Genomic DNA, 21,815 nt, shown 5'->3' with positions numbered 1-21,815 from the left:
ATTCACTTTATGCAGTTAATAGCCCACTGTGTCTGTACTGCTACATACTTAGGCAGTTAACTGGTTCATGCAGCTTTACATGAACACCCGAGCCTTACACTATGGCCGGTCCGAATAACTAAAGCAATTGTTACCATCCACCTCTCGTGTCTCCCCTTTTCCTCATAGTTTGTAAGCTTGCGAGCAGGGCCCTCATTCCTCCTGGTATCTGTTTTTGAACTGTATTTCTGTTATGCTGTAATGTCTATTGTCTGTACAAGTCCCCTCTATAATTTGTAAAGCGCTGCGGAATATGTTGGCGCTATATAAATAAAAATTATTATTATTATTATATTGTCCCAGGAGAAGGCTCAACATTTTGCTAATCGCAGACGCTGTGTGGGTCCCCGACTTCGTGTTGGGGATTTGGTTTGGTTGTCATCTCGTCATATTCCTATGAAGGTTTCCTCTCCTAAATTTAAGCCTCGTTTCATTGGTCCATATAGGATTTCTGAGGTTCTTAATCCTGTGTCTTTTCGTTTGACCCTTCCATATTCTTTTTCCATCCATAACGTATTCCATAGGTCATTGTTGCGGAGATACAGTGGGGCAAAAAAGTATTTAGTCAGTCAGCAATAGTGCAAGTTCCACCACTTAAAAAGATGAGAGGCGTCTGTAATTTACGTCATAGGTAGACCTCAACTATGGGAGACAAACTGAGAAAAAAAAATCCAGAAAATCACATTGTCTGTTTTTTTAACATTTTATTTGCATATTATGGTGGAAAATAAGTATTTGGTCAGAAACAAAATTTCATCTCAATAGTTTGTAATATATCCTTGTTGGCAATGACAGAGGTCAAACGTTTTCTGTAAGTCTTCACAAGGTTGCCACACACTGTTGTTGGTATGTTGGCCCATTCCTCCATGCAGATCTCCTCTAGAGCAGTGATGTTTTTGGCTTTTCGCTTGGCAACACGGACTTTCAACTCCCTCCAAAGGTTTTCTATAGGGTTGAGATCTGGAGACTGGCTAGGCCACTCCAGGACCTTGAAATGCTTCTTACGAAGCCACTCCTTCGTTGCCCTGGCATTGTGCTTTGGATCATTGTCATGTTGAAAGACCAGCCACGTTTCATCTTCAATGCCCTTGCTGATGGAAGGAGGTTTGCACTCAAAATCTCACGATACATGGCCCCATTCATTTTTTCATGTACCCGGATCAGTCGTCCTGGCCCCTTTGCAGAGAAACAGCCCCAAAGCATGATGTTTCCACCACCATGCTTTACATTAGGTTTGGTGTTTGATGGATGCAACTCAGTATTCTTTTTCCTCCAAACACGACAAGTTGTGTTTCTACCAAACAGTTCCAGTTTGGTTTCATCAGACCATAGGACATTCTCCCAAAACTCCTCTGGATCATCTAAATGCTCTCTAGCAAACTTCAGACGGGCCCGGACATGTACTGGCTTAAGCAGTGGGACACGTCTGGCACTGCAGGATCTGAGTCCATGGTGGCGTAGTGTGTTACTTATGGTAGGCCTTGTTACATTGGTCCCAGCTCTCTGCAGTTAATTCACTAAGTCCCCCCGCGTGGTTCTGGGATTTTTGCTCACCGTTCTTGTGATCATTCTGACCCCACGGGGTGGGATTTTGCGTGGAGCCCCAGATCGAGGGAGATTATCAGTGGTCTTGTATGTCTTCCATTTTCTAATTATTGCTCCCACTGTTGATTTCTTCACTCCAAGCTGGTTGGCTATTGCAGATTCAGTCTTCCCAGCCTGGTGCAGGGCTACAATTTTGTTTCTGGTGTCCTTTGACAGCTCTTTGGTCTTCACCATAGTGGAGTTTGGAGTCAGACTGTTTGAGGGTGTGCACAGGTGTCTTTTTATACTGATAACAAGTTTAAACAGGTGCCATTACTACAGGTAATGAGTGGAGGAAAGAGGAGACTCTTAAATAAGAAGTTACAGGTCTGTGCGAGCCAGAAATCTTGATTGTTTGTTTCTGACCAAATACTTATTTTCCACCATAATATGCAAAAAAATGATAAAAAAACACACAATGTGATTTTCTGGATTTTTTTTTTCTCAGTTTGTCTCCCATAGTTGAGGTCTACCTATGATGTAAATTACAGACGCCTCTCATCTTTTTAAGTGGTGGAACTTGCACTATTGCTGACTGACTAAATACTTTTTTGCCCCACTGTACGTGGCACCTATGGTTCCATTTGTTGATCCTCCTGCCCCGGTTTTGGTGGAGGGGGAGTTGGAGTATATTGTGGAGAAGATTTTGGATTCTCGTGTTTCGAGACGGAAACTCCAGTATCTGGTTAAGTGGAAGGGTTATGCTCAGGAAGATAATTCCTGGGTCTTTGCCTCTGATGTCCATGCTCCCGATCTTGTTCGTGCCTTTCATATGGCTCATACTGGTCGTCCTGGGGGCTCTGGTGAGCGTTCGGTGACCCCTCCTCAAGGAGGGGGTACTGTTGTGAATTCTGTGGCAGAGCTCCCTCCTGTAGTCACAAGTGGTACTTCGGCTGATTCTGTCTGTGAGCTTCCGTTGGTGGAGGAGAGTGGTACTGCGGCTTCTGAGTTTCCTTCCTCAGGTGATGTGGTGAAGTCGTTAGGTGCTGCTCTATTTAACTCCACCTGGTGCTCTGATCCTGGCCTCCAGTCAATGTTCTAGTATTGAACTTGTTTCCTCCTGGATCGTTCCTGTGGCCTGCTGCTCTGCATAGCTAAGTTTCGCTTGTGTTATTTTTGTCTGCTGTTTTTTCTGTCAAGCTTGCTTATTTGATTTTTTCTTGCTTGCTGGAAGCTCTGGGACACAGAGGGTGTACCTCCGTGCCGTTAGTCGGTACGGAGGGTCTTTTTGCCCCCTTTGCGTGGTTGTTTGTAGGGTTTTGTGTTGACCGCAAAGTTACCTTTCCTATCCTCGCTCTGTTCAGAAAGTCGGGCCTCACTTTGCTAGATCTATTTCATCTCTACGTTTGTCTTTTCATCTTAACTCACAGTCATTATATGTGGGGGGCTGCCTTTTCCTTTGGGGTATTTCTCTGAGGCAAGGTAGGCTTATTTTCTATCTTCAGGCTAGCTAGTTTCTCAGGCTGTGCCGAGTTGCATAGGGAGCGTTAGGCGCAATCCACGGCTGCCTCTAGTGTGGTTGGAGAGGATTAGGGATTGCGGTCAGCAGAGTTCCCACGTCTCAGAGCTCGTTCTATGTTTTTGGGTTATTGTCAGATCACTGTATGTGCTCTGACTTCTATGTCCATTGTGGTACTGAATTACCTGATCATAAAACAGTTGTTGGAATCAACTCCTTTGCGAGTAAGAGCTGAGATGGGCTTGGTTAATGAAGAAAAATGTGGGATGAATTGCCTATAGTAATTGGCGAAACCGAGGAAACGTTGAATGGCTTTAACTCCTACTGGTCGTGGCCAATCCAGAACCGCAGACACTTTGGCTGGATCCATTTTCAGACCGGCATCAGAAACGATATATCCCAAGAAAGGTACACTTGACTGTTCGAAAACACATTTTTCAATCTTGGCAAAAAGATGATTCTCACGGAGACATTGTAAAACCAGACGGACTGTTATGATTAGGTAATTCAGTGGGAGATTAAGATTGACATTTCTGCTAGAGTGCCATCCCTGTGTGTGCCATCTCTCACTCAGTGGGCCATAGAAAGCCTATTTATTTTTTTGCTTGATTTGGGTTATAAAATCTACCTGAAAAAATCACTACATCAATCAGTGGGAGAAAAATATTGGCCTCAGGGCTTGTGTGCCACTCTTGACTCCTGTGTGTGCCATCTCTCAGTCAGTGGGCCATAGAAAGCCTATTTATTTTTTTGCTTGATTTTGGTTCTAAAATCTACCTGAAAAAATCACTACATCAATCAGTAGGAGAAAAATATTGGCCTCAGGGCTTGTGTGCCACTCCTGACTCCTGTGTGCATCATCACTCACTCAGTGGGCCATAGAAAGCCCTTTTTTTTTTTTTTTTTTGCTTTATTTGGGTTCTAAATTCTACCTGAAAAAATCAATAAATCAATCAGTGGGAGATTAATATTGGCCTTTGGGCTTGTGTGCCAGTCCTAAGCGTGCCATCTCTCTCTCTCAGATAGTGGGCCATAGAAAGCCTATTTATTATTTTTTTATTGGGTTTATAAATTTTCCCTGGAACCAAAAAAATAAAAGTGGGAGATTAATATTGGCCTCTTGGCTTGTGTGCCAGTCCTGAGCGTGCCATCTCTCTCACAAATAGTGGGCCATAGAAAGCCCATTTTTTTTTTTTTTGCTTTATTTGGGTTCTAAATTCTACCTGAAAAAATCAATAAATCAATCAGTGGGAGATTAATATTGGCCTTTGGGCTTGTGTGCCAGTCCTAAGCGTGCCATCTCTCTCTCTCAGATAGTGGGCCATAGAAAGCCTATTTATTATTTTTTTTATTGGGTTTATAAATTTTCCCTGGAAAAAAAAAAAAAAAGTGGGAGATTAATATTGGCCTCTGGGCTTGTGTGCCAGTCCTGACCGTGCCATCTCTCTCACAAATAGTGGGCCATAGAAAGCCTATTTATTTATTTTTTTTTGGTTTTATAAATTCTCCCTGAAAAAAAAAGGGAGATTAATATTGGCCTTTGGGCTTGTGTGCCAGTCCTAAGCGTGCCATCTCTCTCTCTCTCTCTCTCTCTCTCAGATAGTGGGCCATAGAAAGCCTATTTATTATTTTTTTTATTGGGTTTATAAATTTTCCCTGGAACAAAAAAAAAAAGTGGGAGATAAATATTGGCCTCTGGGCTTGTGTGCCACTCCTGACTCCTGTGTGCGTCATCTCTCACTCAGTGGGCCATAGAAAGCCTTTTTTTGTTTTATTTGTTTTCTAAATTCTCCCTGAAAAAAAATCATTTTATTTTATTTGGTTTCTAAATTCTTCCTGAAAAAATCATTTTATTCTATTATTTTTTTTCCTAAAGTCTCCCTGAAAAAAAACAAAAAAACAAATCAGTGGGAGATTAATATTGCCCTTTCTGCTTGTGTGCCAGTTTTGACTCCTGGGTGTGCCATCTCTCTCTCTCTCTCCAATTGTGGGCCATAGAAAGCCTATTATTTTTTTAGCTTGATTTGGGTTCCAAAATCTACCTGAAAAAATCACTACATCAATCAGTGGGAGATAAATATTGGCCTCTGGGCTTGTGTGCCACTCCTGACTCCTGTGTGCGTCATCTCTCACTCAGTGGGCCATAGAAAGCCTTTTTTTGTTTTATTTGTTTTCTAAATTCTCCCTGAAAAAATCATTTTATTTTATTTGGTTTCTAAATTCTTCCTGAAAAAATCATTTTATTCTATTATTTTTTTTCCTAAAGTCTCCCTGAAAAAAAACAAAAAAACAAATCAGTGGGAGATTAATATTGCCCTTTCTGCTTGTGTGCCAGTCTTGACTCCTGGGTGTGCCATCTCTCTCTCTCTCTCCAATTGTGGGCCATAGAAAGCCTATTATTTTTTTAGCTTGATTTGGGTTCCAAAATCTACCTGAAAAAATCACTACATCAATCAGTGGGAGATAAATATTGGCCTCTGGGCTTGTGTGCCACTCCTGACTCCTGTGTGCGTCATCTCTCACTCAGTGGGCCATAGAAAGCCTTTTTTTGTTTTATTTGTTTTCTAAATTCTCCCTGAAAAAATCATTTTATTTTATTTGGTTTCTAAATTCTTCCTGAAAAAATCATTTTATTCTATTATTTTTTTTCCTAAAGTCTCCCTGAAAAAAAAACAAAAAACAAATCAGTGGGAGATTAATATTGCCCTTTCTGCTTGTGTGCCAGTCTTGACTCCTGGGTGTGCCATCTCTCTCTCTCTCTCCAATTGTGGGCCATAGAAAGCCTATTATTTTTTTAGCTTGATTTGGGTTCCAAAATCTACCTGAAAAAATCACTACTTCAATCAGTGGGAGATAAATATTGGCCTCTGGGCTTGTGTGCCACTCCTGACTCCTGTGTGCGTCATCTCTCACTCAGTGGGCCATAGAAAGCCTTTTTTTGTTTTATTTGTTTTCTAAATTCTCCCTGAAAAAATCATTTTATTTTATTTGGTTTCTAAATTCTTCCTGAAAAAATCATTTTATTCTATTATTTTTTTTTCCTAAAGTCTCCCTGAAAAAAAAAAAAAAAATCAAATCAGTGGGAGATTAATATTTACATTTGTGCTTCAGTGACAGTCCTGCGTGTGTGGCATCTTTCTCATTTGTTGCCACCAACAACAGAGTGTGTAACATTGTGCCTGATTTTCGTTGTGGTCTCACTCACCTGTAAAGGGGTAGCTAAATCATACTGAAGTTATAGCTCACCGTGTAATTTGTGTGACAGCAACAAATACCGTTAGTTTGTTTACGTTTTTAAAACAATGAGGAAGTCTGGTGGAAGAGGTCGTGGCCGGGGGCGTTCATTGTCAGCTGGTAATGAGGGTAGTGGTAGTGGTGGAGCATCAGCTGGTCGTGGGAAAAAAAATATTGCACCTAAGTCTGGAGCTGTGGAGCCAGGTTCGTCGTCTGGCTACACAAGGCCTCGAACGCTCCCTTTTCTGGGAGTAGGAAAACCGCTTTTAAAGCCGGAGCAGCAAGAGCAAGTTTTGGCTTATCTTGCTGACTCAGCCTCTAGCTCTTTTGCCTCCTCTCGTGAAACTGGTAAATGTCAAAGCAGCGCGTCGTTAGTGGATGTTCACGGTCAGGGACAAGTCGCTTCCTTGTCCTCTTCAGCAAAAACAACAACAGAGAAGAATGCAGCAGGCGACACAACGGGTTACTCCATGGAGCTCTTTACACATACCGTCCCTGGCTTAGAAAGTGAAGCAGTTAACAGTCCATGCCCATTACAAGTTGAATCTGACATGGAGTGCACTGATGCACAGCCACAGCCAGACTACTATGCTGGTCCTTTGACTCAGACCACAACATTGCCCTCGCAGGGTAATGATCAAGAATCAGACCCTGATGAGACTATGTTACCCCATCACGAACGCTATACCACCGACCGACACGGTGACACAGACGAAGTTGCACACGAGCTACAAGAAGAGGTAATAGATGACCCAGTTCTTGACCCCGATTGGCAGCCATTGGGGGAACAGGGTGCAGGCGACAGCAGTTCTGAAGCGGAGGAGGAGGGGCCGCAGCAGGCATCAACATCGCAACAGGTTCCATCTGCCGGGCCCGTATCTTGCCCAAAACGCGTGGCAAAGCCAAAACCTGTTGGAGGACAGCGTGGCCATCCGGTTAAAGCTCAGTCTGCAATGCCTGAAAAGGTATCCGATGCTAGAAAGAGTGCAGTCTGGCATTTTTTTAAACAACATCCAATTGATCAGCGCAAAGTCATCTGTCAAAAATGTTCAACTACCTTAAGCAGAGGACAGAATCTGAAAAGTCTCAATACAAGTTGCATGCATAGACATTTAACCACCATGCATTTGCAAGCCTGGACTAACTACCAAACGTCCCTTAAGGTTGTAGCACCCTCGGCCAATGAAGCTAGTCAGCAACGCAACATCCCTTCCGGCAGTGTAGGGCCACCATTTTCCGCACCACCTGCAGTATCTGTGCAGGTTTCTTTGCCAGGCCAAAGCAGTCAGGGTCAGGGAATCACCAGTTTCGTAGTAGGAAACACTGCATCTAGGGCACCGGCGGCAACAATACCATCTCCCACCGTCTCTCAGTCTGCCATGTCCACCGCCACCCCCGCTAGTTCCACGATCTCCAGCTCTCCAGTCCAGCTCACCCTACATGAGACTATGGTTAGAAAAAGGAAGTACTTAGCCTCGCATCCGCGTACACAGGGTTTGAACGCACACATAGCTAGACTAATCTCGTTAGAGATGATGCCCTACCGGTTAGTTGAAAGCGAAGCTTTCAAAGCCTTGATGGACTACGCTGCACCACGCTACGAGCTACCCAGTCGACACTTTTTTTTCCAGAAAAGCCATCCCAGTCCTCCACCAGCATGTTAAAGAGCGCATCGTCCATGCACTCAGGCAATCTGTGAGCACAAAGGTGCAACAGATGCATGGACCAGTAGGCATGGCCAGGGACGTTACGTGTCCATCACGGCACACTGGGTAAATGTGGTGGATGCAGGGTCCACAGGGGACAGCAAGTTTGGGACAGTTCTGCCTAGCCCACGGTCTAGGAAACAGTTGGCTGTAGCTGTTCGCACCCCCTCCTCCTCCTCTTCGTCCTCCTGCAGAAGCGAGAGCTCGTCCACAGACCGCAGTCGCACAACCACTCCATCCGCAGCTGCCACTGTTGCACACCAGGTCTCCCATTATGGGGCAGCTACTGGCAAACGTCAGCAGGCTGTATTGGCTATGAAGTGTTTGGGCGACAACAGACACACCGCGGACGTTCTGTCCGAGTTCTTGCAGAAAGAAACGCAGTCGTGGCTGGGCACTGTAGATCTTGAGGCAGGCAAGGTAGTGAGTGATAACGGAAGGAATTTCATGGCTGCCATCTCCCTTTCCCAACTGAAACACATTCCTTGCCTGGCTCACACCTTAAACCTGGTGGTGCAGTGCTTCCTGAAAAGTTATCCGGGGTTATCCGACCTGCTCCTCAAAGTGCGTGGACTTTGCTCACATATCCGCCGTTCGCCCGTACACTCCAGCCGTATGCAGACCTATCAGCGTTCTTTGAACCTTCCCCAGCATCGCCTAATCATAGACGTTGCAACAAGGTGGAACTCAACACTGCACATGCTTCAGAGACAGTGCGAACAGAGGCGGGCTGTTATGTTTTTGTGGGAGGATACACATACACGGGCAGGCAGTAGGATGGCAGACATGGAGTTGTCAGGTGTGCAGTGGTCGAAGATTCAAGACATGTGTCAAGTCCTTCAGTGTTTTGAGGAATGCACACGGCTGGTTAGTGCAGACAACGCCATAATAAGCATGAGCATCCCCCTAATGCGTCTGCTGATGCAAAGTTTGACGCACATAAAGGATCAGGCGTCTGCAGCTGAGGAAGAGGAAAGCCTTGATGACAGTCAGCCATTGTCTGGCCAGGGCAGTGTACAGGACGAGTTAGCGGGCGAAGAGGAGGAGGAGGACGAGGAGGATGATGGGGATGATTATATTTTTAATGAGGAAGCTTTTCCGGGGCCACTGGAAATTGGTGGCGCGGCAAGGCCGGGTTCTGGTTTTTGGAGGGACACAAGTGACGTGGATTTGCCTGAAACTGCCCCTCAACCAAGCACAACCGCAGATTTGAGAACTGGAACTTTGGCCCACATGGCGGATTATGCCTTACGTATCCTCAAAAGGGACACACGCATAACTAAAATGATGAACGATGACGATTACTGGTTGGCCTGCCTCCTTGATCCTCGCTATAAAGGCAAATTGCAAAATATAATGCCACATGAGAACTTGGAACTAATATTAGCAACCAAACAATCAACTCTTGTTGACCGTTTGCTTCTGGCATTCCCTGCACACAGAGCCCGTGATCGTTCTCACACGAGCTGCAGGGGCCAGCAGACCAGAGGAGTTAGAGGGGCAGAAATCAGAAGTGGCGTTGGCCAGAGGGGTTTTCTGACCAGGTTGTGGAGTGATTTTGCTATGACCGCAGACAGGACAGGTACTGCAGCATCAATTCAAAGTGACAGGAGACAACATTTGTCCAGTATGGTTACAAACTATTTTTCATCCCTTATCGATGTTCTCCCTCAACCGTCATTCCCATTTGATTACTGGGCATCAAAATTAGACACCTGGCCAGAATTGGCAGAATATGCATTGCAGGAGCTTGCTTGCCCGGCAGCTAGTGTCCTATCAGAAAGAGTATTCAGTGCTGCAGGTTCAATACTAACAGAAAAAAGGACTCGTCTGGCTACCCAAAATGTAGATGATCTAACCTTCATTAAAATGAACCACAACTGGATTTCGAAATCTTTTGCCCCACCTTGCCCGGCTGACACCTAGCTTTCCTATGAAAAGGTCTTGCCTGTGGACTATTCTGAATGCCTTTTCCAATCTCGTAATTTTCTGCACCTGATTGTCCAGCATACGACATGTTTACACCTCACTAAATGGCCAAACTCCCCACACGGGGCCGTGGTATCGACACTTGGCGACAGCACCCGTGAGAGTGCTGTTTGTCTGAAGAGGTGGGTGTGGCCGCTTTTGGTCGACGGCACTGCCACTGGGTCCCTCCTAGTACAATAAAGTGTCTCTGGCGGTGGTGGTGCGCACCCAACGTCAGACACACCGTTGTAATATGAGGGGCCCTGGGCCTGTACCGCCGGCCACAAGACAGTTCCCCCCCCCCAGCTCAAACAGTGCTCTACCACTTGCAAAATTATCTCACAGCTCCACCAATGTTTAGTCTATGCGCTGACATCCTTCAATGCCTGCCACTGACAATACCATTGTATTGACATTTTTGTTATGTTAGGCCTTCGAAGCCTGTCTGCGGTCACTCCTTCCACTATGCCTCCACTGACCACACCACTGCTGCCCGTGTACCCCTGGAACCAATTTAAAATTGCCTACAGCCAGCCCAATTTTTTTACTTTAGGCCTTCGATGCCTGTCTGCGGTCACTCCTTCCACTAGGCCTCCACTGACCACACCACTGCTGCCCGTGTACCCCTGGAACCAATTTAAAATTGCCTACAGCCATGTGTTATTATTTTAGGCCTTCGATGCCTGTCTGTGTTCACTCCTTCCACTAGGCCTCCACTGACCACACCACTGCTGCCCGTGTACCCCTGGAACCAATTTAAATTTGCCTACAGCCATGTGGTATTATTTTAGGCCTTCGATGCCTGTCTGTGGTCACTCCTTCCACTAGGCCTCCACTGACCACACCACTGCTGCCCGTGTACCCGTGGAACCAATTTAAAATTGCCTACAGCCATGTGTTATTATTTTAGGCCTTCGATGCCTGTCTGCGGTCACTCCTTCCACTAGGCCTCCACTGACCACACCACTGCTGCCCGTGTACCCCTGAAACCAATTTAAAATTGCCTACAGCCATGTGTTATTATTTTAGGCCTTCGATGCCTGTCAGTGGTCACTCCTTCCACTAGGCCTCTACTGACCACACCACTGCTGCCCGTGTACCCCTGGAACCACTTTAAAATTGCCTACAGCCATGTGTTATTATTTTAGGCCTTCGATGCCTGTCTGCGGTCACTCCTTACAATATGCCTCCACTGACCACACCACTGCTGCCCGTGTACCCCTGGAACCAATTTAAAATTGCATACAGCCATGTGTTATTATTTTAGGCCTTCGATGCCTGTCTGCGGTCACTCCTTACAATATGCCTCCACTGACCACACCACTGCTGCCCGTGTACCCCTGGAACCAATTTAAAATTGCCTACAGCCAGCCCAATTTTTTTATTTTAGGCCTTCGATGCCTGTCTGCGGTCCGTTCTTTCTACTACTACACTGACCAGGCCACTGCTGCCCGTGTACCCCTGGAACCAATTTAAAATTGCCTACAGCCATGTGTTATTATTTTAGGCCTTCGATGTCTGTCTGCGGTCACTCCTTCCACTAGGCCTCCAGTGACCACACCACTGCTGCCCGTGTACCCCTGGAACCAATTTAAAATTGCCTACAGCCAGCCCAATTTTTTTACTTTAGGCCTTCGATGCCTGTCTGCGGTCACTCCTTCCACTAGGCCTCCACTGACCACACCACTGCTGCCCGTGTACCCCTGGAACCAATTTAAAATTGCCTACAGCCATGTGTTATTATTTTAGGCCTTCGATGCCTGTCTGCGGTCACTCCTTCCACTAGGCCTCCACTGACCACACCACTGCTGCCCGTGTACCCCTGGAACCAACATCAGAAAATATAAAAATAAGTATTTTGCTTATAAAAAAGAAAATACTGGAGAGATATCAAATGCTGACATTTTAACATTAAAAACAAACACATACAACAAAAATCTGGTACAGTACTAAAAATGGCCACCAGCTACAATAACTTTCTCCTGCAAGTAGTTAACTGAAAGTTTTTTTCAATTTAAAACACAGATATGGCATCCACCGAGTGTTGTCCTGTCGCGTCTTCTTTATATTATTGCCAAGAAGATGCAAAACAATGAAAATAATAAAAATCATTATTTACCAAAAAAATATAGTAAGTCAAAACCACATTGCAAATAAACATTCATTACAAATAAAGAAGCAGGGCGCGTCCGAGGGTGAGTATATACCTAATAAGAATATAATCACCCTCGGACGCGCCCTGCTTCTTTCCGACAGCCTTCCTTCCTAAGAATCAGCCCTTCTGTGGTGTAGAGAGAGGGTTTGTTACACTCCAAGCTGTTCCCCAGGTTGCCTTTCCTGAGCTTCGATCTTCATGCTCTCGTTTAGTAGTTGTCGGAAAGTAGGCTGCATTAGGCCTACAAATTGGGTATGGGGTGGAGAGAGATGGTGTGTTACACTCCAAGGTGTTCCCCAGGTTTCCTTGCCATTGCTTCGGTCTTCCGACTCTCGTTTAGTAGTTGTAGAAAACTACACTGCATTAGGCCTACAAAATGGGTATCGGGTGGAGAGAGATGGTGTGTTACACTCCAAGGTGTTCTCCAGGTTGCCTTTCCTGAGCTTCGATCTTCCGGCTCTCGTTTAGTAGTTGTTGGAAACTACGCTGCATTAGGCCTACAAATTGGGTATGGGGTGTAGAGAGGTGTTGTGTTCCACTCCAAGGTGTTCCCCAGGTTGCTTTTCCTGAGCTTCGATCTTCCGGCTCTCGTTTAGTAGTTGTTGGAAACTACGCTGCATTAGGCCTACAAATTGGGTATGGGGTGTAGAGAGATGGTGTGTTCCACTCCAAGGTGTTCCCCAGGTTTCCTCGCCAATGCTTCGATCTTCATGCTCTCGTTTAGTAGTTGTTGGAAACTACGCTGCATTAGGCCTACAAATTGGGTATGGGGTGTAGAGAGATGGTGTGTTCCACTCCAAGGTGTTCTCCAGGTTGCCTTTCCTGAGCTTCGATCTTCTGGCTCTCGTTTAGTAGTTCTTGGAAACTACACTGCATTAGGCCTACAAATTGGGTATGGGGTGTAGAGAGATGGTGTGTTCCACTCCAAGGTGTTCCCCAGGTTGCCTTTCCTGAGCTTCGATCTTCCGGCTCTCGTTTAGTAGTTGTTGGAAACTACGCTGCATTAGGCCTACAAATTGGGTATGGGGTGTAGAGAGATGGTGTGTTCCACTCCAAGGTGTTCCCCAGGTTTCCTCGCCAATGCTTCGATCTTCATGCTCTTGTTTAGTAGTTGTTGGAAACTACGCTGCATTAGGCCTACAAATTGGGTATGGGGTGTAGAGAGATGGTGTGTTCCACTCCAAGGTGTTCTCCAGGTTGCCTTTCCTGAGCTTCGATCTTCCGGCTCTCGTTTAGTAGTTGTTGGAAACTACGCTGCATTAGGCCTACAAATTGGGTATGGGGTGTAGAGAGATGTTGTGTTCCACTCCAAGGTGTTCCCCAGGTTGCCTTTCCTGAGCTTCGATCTTCCGGCTCTCGTTTAGTAGTTGTTGGAAACTACGCTGCATTAGGCCTACAAATTGGGTATGGGGTGGAGAGAGATGGTGTGTTCCACTCCAAGGTGTTCCCCAGGTTTCCTCGCCAATGCTTCGATCTTCATGCTCTCGTTTACTAGTTGTTGGAAACTACGCTGCATTAGGCCTACAAATTGGGTATGGGGTGTAGAGAGATGGTGTGTTCCACTCCAAGGTGTTCCCCAGGTTTCCTCGCCAATGCTTCGATCTTCATGCTCTCGTTTAGTAGTTGTTGGAAACTACGCTGCATTAGCCCTACAAATTGGGTATGGGGTGTAGAGAGATGGTGTGTTCCACTCCAAGGTGTTCTCCAGGTTGCCTTTCCTGAGCTTCGATCTTCCGGCTCTCGTTTAGTAGTTGTTGGAAACTACACTGCATTAGGCCTACAAATTGGGTATGGGGTGTAGAGAGATGGTGTGTTCCACTCCAAGGTGTTCTCCAGGTTGCCTTTCCTGAGCTTCGATCTTCCGGCTCTCGTTTAGTAGTTCTTGGAAACTACACTGCATTAGGCCTACAAATTGGGTATGGGGTGTAGAGAGATGGTGTGTTCCACTCCAAGGTGTTCCCCAGGTTGCCTTTCCTGAGCTTCGATCTTCCGGCTCTCGTTTAGTAGTTCTTGGAAACTACACTGCATTAGGCCTACAAATTGGGTATGGGGTGTAGAGAGATGGTGTGTGCCACTCCACGGTGTTCTCCAGGTTGCCTCTCCTGAGCTTCGATCTTCCGGCTCTCGTTTAGTAGTTCTTGGAAACTACACTGCATTAGGCCTACAAATTGGGTATGGGGTGTAGAGAGATGGTGTGTTCCACTCCAAGGTGTTCCCCAGGTTGCCTTTCCTGAGCTTCGATCTTCCGGCTCTCGTTTAGTAGTTGTTGGAAACTACGCTGCATTAGGCCTACAAATTGGGTATGGGGTGTAGAGAGATGGTGTGTTCCACTCCAAGGTGTTCCCCAGGTTTCCTCACCAATGCTTCGATCTTCATGCTCTCGTTTAGTAGTTGTTGGAAACTACACTGCATTAGGCCTACAAATTGGGTATGGGGTGTAGAGAGATGGTGTGTTCCACTCCAAGGTGTTCTCCAGGTTGCCTTTCCTGAGCTTCGATCTTCCGGCTCTCGTTTAGTAGTTGTTGGAAACTACACTGCATTAGGCCTACAAATTGGGTATGGGGTGTAGAGAGATGGTGTGTTCCACTCCAAGGTGTTCTCCAGGTTGCCTTTCCTGAACTTCTATCTTCAGGCTCTCATTAAATTGTGGTTAAACGGAACAACTGCATTTGGCGTACTAGTTGGTTTGGGGCCTACTATCGGTGTCTGCCACTCCTTGCTGTTCTCCTGGTTTCCTGTCCTGAAATTCCGTTTTCAGGCGCTCGTTAAGTAGTTGTTAATGTTAGACTGCATTTGGCCTACTAGTTGGGTTGGGGCCTACTATCGGTGTCTGCCACTCCTTGCTGTTCTCCTCCACTGAACAAAGCTGTGCCGCCTGTTTACTACGGTTGCCAATTTTGAACTGCATTTCGACTACTTACTGATTTGGGCCTACTCTCTGTGTCAGCCTCTCATTCCAGTTGTCCTCCACTGCAATGCCCCCTGGTTATTCCTGTGTTACCAATTTTGAACTGCATTTAGCCAACTTTATTCTTTGGGCCTATATCTGTGTTTCCTCCTCATCCTGCCCATTGCCCAGCCAGTGATAGATGAGTCTGCTGGTACATAGACCCATAACGCAACATTCCCCGTGCATGCTACACAACAACATTGTGACCCTGCTGAAAGTCAGGTTGCTCTTCCCGCATACCATACCACCTTACACGGGGACAAAGAGGAAGGTGCAGATGAAAGTGCAGGTTCCTTCATCAGGTGGGGGGAGGAATACTAGTTGGCGACGTCACTGGCACAGGGCCTCTCATAGTACGCAAAAGTGTTGCTGCCGGTGGGAGGCGCCCCCGCCGTGCAAACACACCGCTGTACTTTGAGGGGCCCTGTGCCAGTGCCAATGCCAACGATTTTGCCCCCCCTGCTTGCTCAGGTTCACAGCACTTGCAAAGTTGAAATACTTACCTCTCCCTGCTCCACTGCCGTGACATGGTCCAGATTTCCTGGGCCCACTAATTACTTGAACCAGCCCTACCCACCACAACTTTAGCCAAATGACCCCCAATTTCAAATGCCTTCCAATTATTATGAGGTAAATTACGCTTGACAAGCTTCATTAAGAAGAATGGATGGTTTTGACATTAAAATGGGCACTCTAGGTGTTTTCCTGGCCCCCACTCACTGCCGACTATGCTGCCCCATTGACTTGCATTGGGTTTCGTGTTTCGGTCGATCCCGACTTTACGTCATAATCGGCCGATTTCACTCGACCCGACTTTTGAGATAGTCGGGTTTCGCGAAACCCGGCTCGACTCTAAAAAGGTCAAGGTCGCTCAACTCTAGTAATGGATATTTGTTCTTCACCGTTATGTTGTTCAAACCTCTGTAATCTATACATGGACGAAGAAAGACGTCTTTTTTCTTGACGAAAAAGAAACCGGCGCCTGCTGGCGAAGAGGATTTCCGAATTAAACCTTTGGCAAGGTTCTCCTGAACGTACTCCGACATGGCTTGAGTCTCTGCAGGGGAGAGGGGGTAGATTCTTCCTCGCGGAGGCATGGTACCAGGAACCAGGTCTATAGGACAGTCATAGGACCGATGTGGAGGAAGATTCTCCGCTTCCTTCTTATTGAAAACATCAGAAAAAGAAGAGTAGACAGAAGGCAGACCAGAAAAAACAAGGGAAGAGGAAGAGTCACCCACAGGACGTACTGACGACAGACACCGAGCCCGACAGGAATCCCCCCAATAAAGAATATTGCCATTATGCCAATCAAATGCGGGCTCGTGAGTCCACAACCAGGGTAAGCCTAAAAGGACTGGATGAGAAATATTGGCTAAAACGTAAAACGCAATTTTCTCCTTGTGTAAAACCCCTACTTGCAGCTCTACTACCTGTGTGACTAGGGTTACAGTCTCCTGCAAGGGTTTGCCGTCCACCGAAGCAAGAAAAAGAGGACTTTCAAGGGTCCTAACGGGAACAGAAAATCTAAAAACCTCCTCTTGTCTAATAAAATTCCCGGCTGCACCCGAGTCAATGTAGGCAAGTAGAGAATAGCGTTTACCAGAGACATGAAGTAGGACGGAAAGCATAAGGGGTTGAGAGGTATCACATGTACCTAGGGAGGCCTCTCTTACCTGACCTAGGTGGAGGAGTTTTCCGGACGATCAGGACAAGCACGGAGGAGATGGGAAGCACTACCACAGTAGAAACACAAGCCTTGGGTGTGTCTCTCCTGGCGCCGTTGCTCAGACATCTTGAGCCGGTCCACTTGCATCGGCTCTGGCGCTGGTACGATAGTAGATGCCCTGGGTCTGGGACTAGATGGTCTACGTAATGGCAGGGAAGGACGAGGAATCCTTCTCTCACGCGCACGCTCTTGAAATCGGAGGTCTATACGGGTAGCCAGGGATATCAAATCCTCCAAATTGGTAGGAGTATCTCGACCCGCCAACTCATCCTTAATGCGTCCGGATAATCCCCGCCAAAATGCCCCCACCAAGGCCTCATTATTCCACCCAAGGTCAGACGATAACGTGCGGAACTGAATAGCGTACTGACCCACAGATAGAGTCCCCTGTTGTAAACTGAATAGAGACTCGGTAGTAGAGGCCAGACGACCAGGTTCGTTGAAAACTCGACAGAAAGTTTCAAAGAAATCAGCTAAGTGTGACATCAGATGGTCGTCACGCTCCCAGAGAGGATTTACCCACGCCAACGCATCCCCCTCAAGATGAGAAATTATGAAAGCTATCTTAGCTCGATCGGTGGGGTATTGTAAGGGCAAGAGCTCAAAGTGGAGACGGCACTGATTTAAGAAACCCCGACATAGTTTGGGGTCTCCATTATAATGTGGGGGTTTGGCCAGACGAGGTGGTGCGTGAGAAGCGGGGACCGGTGCGGGAGTAGATGCAGAAGTCTGCAGAGAGAGGAGGCGAGAATCTATCGCGGCCATATAAGACAAAATCTGCGTTTGTGTGTCGCGCTGCTGCGCCAGTTCTTGCTGCAAGTTAAGCAACAAAGAAGCATTCCCAGGATCGGAAGACTGAAGTGAGGACAAACGGGAGTCCATGGACTTCATGAAGGCCATCATACGGGACTGATTTTCACGAAGAAAGAGCAATTCTTTCTGAGCAGCCGAGGCTCCAGCGGGATCCATGGCCTGTGTATACTATTACGCTACATGGGGGTGAGATGACGAGACGTAGTGAACCCAAAAGTGGACCCTCTGGGTCACGGTCCCAGAGCCCCCCAGGGCGAGCAAACCTGATGGATGCACCCCCTATACAGGGAGTGTTAGGAGCAGGCCCAGGGAGGATGGAACCACAACTGCCGGAGCCAAAGGGACGACTGGGTGAAGCAGCGGAGCAGGAAAGCAGAGGGAGACGAGGCAGAGAGCTGTAAAGGAAAAAACACAAATATTAAGACAAGGCAGAACCAGGAACCAGCAGGAACAGGGAACAGAGGATAACCGGAGGAACAAGGAGAAACCGAAGAAACGGAGCACAGAGAGGTATCCTAAGGATGGGCCCAAATACAACGCTGGCGCTAGCAGAAACGCTACAGCGAAGATACACAGGCGCTTACCTGAGGAAGCGCTGAACAGAAATACCCGGTGGGCGCCGCCATATTGGAGGCGGAGCCACCGGGTCACAACCTCCCAGCAGGCAGAGCGGCGGAGGAGACCCTACGGCGCATGCGCGGACCGCAGATGCGCCGAGAAGCAGAGAAGCTGAGCCGACTAGAAGAAGAAGGAACGTTGGGAGCGCGCCGGCCGGACAGGTAAGTATCGGCGATCGTGACAGTGTGCAGGGTGATTACACACAGACCAGCCTCATCTCATTCCAACGTGGATTGGGAGACAATGAGGAAGAGGAGGAGGAGGAAGAACATGAGCTAGTTTCATGCACTATAGACAGTATTACCTTCACAATTGTCATAGGAAGATGGACAGGACATTTCAAGTTTTGAGGTTATCCATCCACAACTTGGGACAAAAAGAATGGGGAGATCCCCTCGCAGTTGGTACGCACATCTTCTAGGATTGCTTTTATTAATGTACAGTATTTCATCCTTTCAAACAACACATTCACCAGTGCATATTTAAACATTGGAATATTTTACAAAATTCTTATCCCAATATTCTGGAATTCATCATTTGCCATAAAAGGTCAGACAATATAAGAAATAATCTTGTAAGGGCAGATGTTGGCTAATCAAATACTATGTTAAAACAAAGAGTGTTTAGCACTCCACGTAATGGGACCTTCCCATGTTTGGGATACCTACAATGCTCAAACATTTCAAAAGGTGGCTCATTCACACACCCACGGTCAGGTCGCAGATTTTCAAATAAGGAACATTTTACATGTGAGTCCTCATATGTGGTGTATCTTATTAAGTGCCCATGCAATCTCGGATATGTTGGTGAGACTACCCAGCATATCTGGGACTACATTTCTCAACATAAATCTACATATATGACGTAGGACATAAGATTGAGATTTAATCAACTTATTTATGTCATTACAGATAGGTATTTCTTGATAATGGCTAAAATAAGCAGAAACGTTGAATTATATACAATTTCTTTTCTCAAATTGCTAGGATACCGAGTGTTGGACGTATAACAAAGTGCATATTTTTGGAAAACGCATAATAACCTATTTCATTCATTTGGAACTTGTAGTGTGCCAGATTATTTTTCAATATACTACCTTCACAACTGTCATACCGTCTGTTCAGCGCTGATGGCCTGAGAACAGGGAGGAGGAGAGCATGATCAATCGTCCTCTTGGTGATGACATGGAAGTCTAGCTACCAGGAAAACTTACTATCTCTTATTCCCAAGGCAGACAGGTCTATTAAAATGGGGCAGTACAAGAGGACCCTTGTTGCGAAATTATTAGAAAAAAAACATCTGAAAATGCTGGTGGCAGAGGTCACAGTTCGTTGGTCAACTAAGGAGTACAGGCAAGAGACACAACTCCAATCCAGCAGAGGCAGAGGAAAACTGTCAAAGTTCTGGGAGAGTTTTCTCAGACCCTCCCATCGCACAGGCCCTGAGGTGCTGGGTTCTCTCACAAGGGGTGCAAAGTTTTGGAAGATGCTGAGGGAGTACCTTGCTTTCCGTACCAACATCCTCCGTGATTCCTCTGTGCCTTATAATTATTGGGTATCCAAGGTGGACACAGGACACAAACTGGTTCTCTATGCCTTGGAGGTCCTGGCCTGCTCTGCCGCTAGCATTTTGTCCGAGCGGATTTTTAGTGCCGCTGGTGGAATTATAACTGATAAGCGCATCTGTCTGTCAACTGAAAATGCTGACAGGCTGACTCTTACAAAAAATAAACAAGGGCTGGATTGGGCCAGACTTCTCAACACCACTGAATGATAGCAGCATAACATAATCTCAAATCCAGTGTCTTTTTTTGGGAGGTCTATTCCCATGCACCTCTTCACACCAACACATGGGTATACGCTTCCTAATTTGGCCTATTTGCTGTTGTCCTCCTCCTTTTTCTCATCCTCATCCTCCACCACCTTATCACCTTATCACCAGGGTGACCGTGGTCTGTGATGCAATACCCACATAATTTTTTAAAGGGTGTTAATGGTTATACAGCATATTCATGTATACCCCCCAGGGATAAATGTTTGTCAGCCCATACACTTATGAGGCCCTCATCCACGTCTCTTCCAAGGGGCATTGGGGTGCCTCCAAAATTTTTGGGAGCCCTTTCATTCACTGCAGAGGCAAACAGTATGGGAGACCCACTTGACAATAATGGGAACATTATGCAGGCCACACGGCTACCGTGCTCTGACTACTGAAGCCTGCACTAGGCCCTAACAGGTGCACCAAACAGGAACAAACTCACGGTGATGTTGGGGACACAGGTCCAGTCCCAGGGGGCCCCCGAAGTCCAAAACGGTGGTGCGCACGGATTCCTGTCAGCTCTGCAAAGCGTGGTCTTCTCCTTGCTCCTGGAAACCGTAAGTCCCCTTCTCAGTATCTTCGTGGCTTCACAAACCAGCACAGAACAGCCACCCTTTGCTGTAACCGGGAAAGTCTATTTAACAAACGCAGTTCATCTCAAGCTGTGTAATCTTTCTTGCAGCCAACGACTCTTCCTTGCAGACAGAACAGCACAAAGTTCTCTCAGTTCCCTCTGAAACTTTCCCTCTCCACACGCTGCTTCAGCTCCACCCCTGCACACAGCCCCGACCAGTTCATAGCAAACATAAGAGCAGGGGAGAACAGCAGAACATACCATCACACCAGACAAGGGGATGCAGCCTCTTAAAGTGACAGCGTGTTTCTTATTGTCCATAACAGCACCACCCTCTTACATCTGTGCGAGTAGTGTACCTGAAAAATAATTTTACTCTAATTTTGTGACCGGGCCTAATTCTCATTAAAAATTTAACTACTCATTCCAATTACAGGGTCTCTAAATTGTCATGGATGGCTGTTTGGTCTCTCTACATCAACTTCTGACTCAGCTGAGAATTGGTTAATTTGCTTGACTCCTACCTTCCATGAATGTGGTACACTTTTATCAGCCTGCCGCTCCAGACTATAACCCTGATTCTCCATTACCCATGTGCACTCTGCAACCCCACCTGTGAAAATACTTTGGCAAAACCCGCTGTGTGTACTCCGCTACCTCACCTGTGGGTGGTTTGAGATTGAATGGCTGAGAGAGCCTCTAGTTCCTTCATCTTGTGTTCCACCATGTCCCATTTTAATCATAGCTGCAGTTCGAAAGTTCGAACAAACAGTTTCTATTTTCTTGAGTACAATACCCAAGCTAAAATACTAAGTGCTTGCCTGCTTTGAACACTATTTTTTTCAAGGGAAACACTTGGTCCCAGGACTCTAATGTGACAGAATTGGGGAAGTATTCCAAGGCAAAGAGGCTGGGACTGGTGATAGCAAGCCTCGTTGGGGCACTGTCAGTTGTCAGCTGTATCTAGAATCAAATTACAAGTTTTTTTATTTGTGGCTGCTCTACTGTAAACTACTGAAGATACAAATTTCACCCAAAGAGCCAAACTTTTCACCTCTTTCTGAAGTCAGACGGGATAGTACATCAGATGTCAGAAGCCCCGCTTTGAGGTGGGCTCCGGCAGTGAGCCCACCTCAAAGCCGTGACATGTCAGCTGTTTTCAACAGCT

The sequence above is a fragment of the Ranitomeya imitator genome, chromosome 4, assembly GCF_032444005.1.
Source record: "Ranitomeya imitator isolate aRanImi1 chromosome 4, aRanImi1.pri, whole genome shotgun sequence".
NCBI classification, from domain to species: domain Eukaryota; kingdom Metazoa; phylum Chordata; class Amphibia; order Anura; family Dendrobatidae; genus Ranitomeya; species Ranitomeya imitator.
Note: the sequence above shows the minus strand (reverse complement) of the source record.